Consider the following 4248-nt stretch of genomic DNA (forward strand, 5'->3'; position numbering starts at 1 on the left):
GACACAGGATGTTCTGGGAGAGACAACCCAAAATGATAGAAGAAAGGACATTCTTTTTTTCAATTGCAGTGTAGTTGATTTACAGTGTGTGTTGATTTTCTGCTGTATAGCAAAGTGATTCAGTTCTACCTACATATATTCTTTTTCATATTCTTTTCCATTATGGTTTATCACAGGATATTGAAGATAGCTCTGCGCTTTACAGTAAGACCCTGTTGTTTATCCATCTTACATGTGACAGTTTGCATCTGCAAATCCCCAACTCCCAATCAGGCAGGAAAATGTTATTTATTGAACACCTTCTAAAAGCCAAGTTCTGGACATCTCCCAACTCTTGATCCTGCCTGAGGCAGATTATATGATGATTAGCACTGTAGGGAGGAGAACCGCCAAGCAGCACAACTCCAAGAAGTCACTCACACCCCCAGTTGGCCTTGTCCAGCATGCTTGGTCATCCAGAGCAGCACTGAGGGCCCCAGAGCCGGAGGGTGAGTCCAGATTGGAGTGACCATTGGAAACACTCTTCACGGGTCTGTCTGGGTCCTAGTAGAATGACTGGCAGGGTGGTACAGGGCTTTGAAGCCCTAGATGAAGACAGCAGACAGGGGTGGGAGGAGCAGAAGGCCCAGTGCTCCCAGGTCTCACGAGAACCCGTCAGCTCTATTCCCAACTCTCACCACTGAACTGGTTTGCCCATGTCCTTGTCGGTCATGCTGTTGACTCTTGATGTGTGTGTCCTGTGTCCTCAGCACTGCGTACATGCTTGCTGTTGACATGAACGGCCCAATTAAATGATGTCTATGTGGGCTTCCCTGGGGGCTCAGTGGTAGAGAATCCGCCTGCCAATGCAGGCGATGTGAGTTCGATCCCTGGTCCAGGAAGATCCCACATGCCTTGGAGCAACTAAGCCTGTGCACCACAACTATGGAGCCTGTGCTTTAGAGCCTGGGAACCCCAACTGCTGAAGCCTGTGCACCCTGAAGACTGTGCTCAGCAACAACAGAAGCTACTGAAATGAGAAGACCTCACACTGCAACTAGAAAGCAGCCCCCGCTCATCATAACAGAGAAAAGCCCATGTAGCAACTAAAACCCAGCATAGCCAATAAATAAATACATAAATAAAGAAAATTATATAAAAAAATGATGTCTATGTACAGGGGGAGGGAGTCCCCAGGACATTTCTGGGAAGCCTGGGTACCAGGGAAAACCACTGAAAGGACCTCAGGGGTCATTTATGACTCAGCTTACAGGCCTTAACTTCACAAGTTGGCACCCAAATACATCTTTCTTTTTAATTGACTTTGAGGAACAGGAGTTTTAGCCAATTTCCTCCCCTGCCAGCAGAGGATTGGGGGCAGAGGTCAAAGCCATGCAATCAGGATCCATTACACAAAGCTAAATCAGGAACTAGAAGGAACTGCTCGCTGGCAGCTCTGTTGCCAAAAGGGATGGTTATCTTTCCAGGAAAGGCTGAAGAAATCCTTTTCTGCCTTGGGGAAGGCCACTTGGTGGGATTAATCCCAGGTGAAAGTGGGAAGGAGATGAAGTGAGTTAATCCCAAAAGGGGATGAAGGGTAGAGAATGAACTGAAACCAGATCCAGGCCCCTGGACACAGCTGCGGCCCTTGCCCCATCTCCCTTCCCAACCCCCTCTGGGGTTTCCCATTGTTACCGGAGACAACATCCTGTTTCTTTTACTTGCCTCACTGTCCCGGGCCCCTGGAGCCCCTCACTGTCTGCCGGGGACAGGGAAGGGACAGAAGTCCAGCCCCAGGCCCAGGATCCAAGGATCTCACTGTTGGATGTTCGGTGATTGTTTTATGTGGCAGAATTAGAGTCTAAACTGTTACCAACTCTTTAGTCCAACAGCTATTCTTTGCTTCTACATCTTCACATTCCCAGTCATGAACTCTTGAGTCAACATTTTACTTAAGAAGACAAGGACACAGGGGCTTGTCCACGGTTTCAGAGGATCTCACATCTGTGTACACTGAATTGGGAGGGATGGATTGTGACTTACCCAAGGTCACAGCAATTGTAGATCTGGGTCAGTGCATGGTGGGACCTCTAAGTTTCTCTGGAGATTACATACTTTGGCAGATCCCAGAGGGAACCTACTTCCCCTCCCTTGGGCTCACCGTGGTCAGCTCCTCCCCTCTGAGTGGCTCTTTCCAGCTGACTGTGGCCTACAGGGGTTCTGCACACATCCTAGAAATGTGTTCAGATTCACAGAGTTCTGGGGCTCAATAGCACAGGCTCTGCAGCAAGCAGGCCTGGATTTGGAGCCCTTGACAGAATACATCCTTATTTATTCTTACGAAAAATATTTATTACTGAGCACTGGGGACAGAGCAGCAGACAAAACAGACATAAGTCCCTACTCTCATGGAGTTTATATTCTAGGACACAGACAATCAGCAAGATAAGGAAGGAGGATATAGTTTGTGAGAGGGATTTGCTGAGGAGGTCAATAAAGCAAAAGAGAGGATGGAGAAAAGGCAGGATGGAGTGGAGTGAATGGCCTGTTAAATAGAGTGGATGCATAACATTTGAACCAAGATTTAAAGGAGGTGAGCGATGGAACCATATGGATGCCTGAAGATAGCGCCTTGTAGGCAGGAGCAATGGTAGGTGCAAAAGCCCTGAGAAAAAAACATGTCTGGCACAGTTAAGGAGCAGCAGGAAGCCAGTGTGGCTGCCACAGTGAGACAGGCAAGGACTAGAACTTGGAAGCCAGGGCCTCAGAGGTCACAGTTAAAGACTTTGGCTTTAATTCTTTTTTTTTTTTCCCAAAGAGGATTTTATTGATGACATTTTTATTTCCCGTCCAAAAAAACCAACTGGAACTAAATGAAGTAGACGATCTCAAACTTTTATTGTCTTCATAATAAAACAAAATATGAAGCTCAAAATTGGATCACTTGGCCCTTTCTCTTCTTATAGCCTCCCAACTCAAAATGCTTGCATCTCTTAATAGCCAGCATTCTCTTCGATCTACAGTTGGGCTAAACACATTCAAGCCTCAGTACAATCTTCTTTGTAGTTTCAGCCTTTTTCCGGAAAATTGGCTTAGTCTGCCCACCATAGCCACTCTGCTTCCTGTCATAACGCTGCTTTCCCTGGGCCTATAAAGAATCCTTGCCCTTCTTGTACTGTGTCATTTTGTGGGGCTGGTGCTTCCCACACTTCTTACAGAAAGTCTGGCGGGTTTTTGGAATGTTCACCATGTTTGCTAGAGCGATACCAGCACAAAAAGGACTTTGGCTTTAATTCTTAATGAAAAGGTAGTTTAAGCAGAAAAAGGACAGGATCCGACTCATGTTTTAGAAAGATCACCCTGGTCACTGTATGGAAAAGAGAAACAAGAACACCAGTTAGAAGGCTATTATAATGATTCTGGTGAAAGATGACAAACAGAACCCTCAGGATTTACTAATGCGGGTAGTGAATGGTGATAAGAAGACAGAGGTGAAGGATAACTTCCAGGACTTTCGTCAGAATAATTAGAAAGAGGTAGTTACCTCTTACAGATATGGGAGAGTCTGGAGGAGGGGCAGGTCTTGGTGGGGTGACCAGGTCATTTATCCTCTGTGTGATCTGGGGTAAATTGCTTAACCCCTCTAAACCTCAGTCTCCTTATCTGTACAAACGTCATAACAGTCATTTCCCTGAAGAGCAATGGTGAAAACTGAGTGAGATCATGAACTCCTTGCCTGCTCCTTGGAAGAAAAGCAATGACAAACCTAGACAGCATATTAAAAAGCAGAGATATTACTTTGCCTACAAGGGTCCGTATAGTCAAAGCTATGGTTTTTCCAGCAGTCGGAAATGAGAGCAGGATATGAGATGAATGGACATGAGAGCAGGACAATAAAAAAGGCTGAGCACAGAAGAATTGATGCCTTCGAACTGTGGTGCTGGAGAAGTCTCTTGAGAGTCCCTTGAAGAGCAACATCAAACCAATCAATCCTAAAGGAAATCAATCCTGAATATTCATTGGAAGGACTGATGCTGAAGCTCTAACACTTTGGCCACCTGAATGCGAAAAGCTGACTCATTGGAAAAGACCCTGATAATGGGAAAAAATTGAGGGTGGAGGAGAAAGGGGCAACAGAGGATGAGATGGTTGGATGGTATCACCAACTCAATGGACATGAGCTTGAACAAACTCTAGGAGATGGTGAAGGACAGGGAAGCCTGGCGTGCTGCAGTCCATGGGGTCACAAAGAGTCAGACACGACTGAGC

The 4248-nt window shown here is 46.1% G+C and overlaps 1 pseudogene; it reads right to left on the reverse strand.

The window, feature by feature from the left end:
* Positions 1-2796: 2796 nt before the first annotated feature.
* LOC122429674 lies at positions 2797-3252 on the reverse strand (annotated as a pseudogene).
* Positions 3253-4248: the final 996 nt, after the last annotated feature.

Source organism: Cervus canadensis, chromosome 28 (assembly GCF_019320065.1).
Source record: "Cervus canadensis isolate Bull #8, Minnesota chromosome 28, ASM1932006v1, whole genome shotgun sequence".
Taxonomy (NCBI): domain Eukaryota; kingdom Metazoa; phylum Chordata; class Mammalia; order Artiodactyla; family Cervidae; genus Cervus; species Cervus canadensis.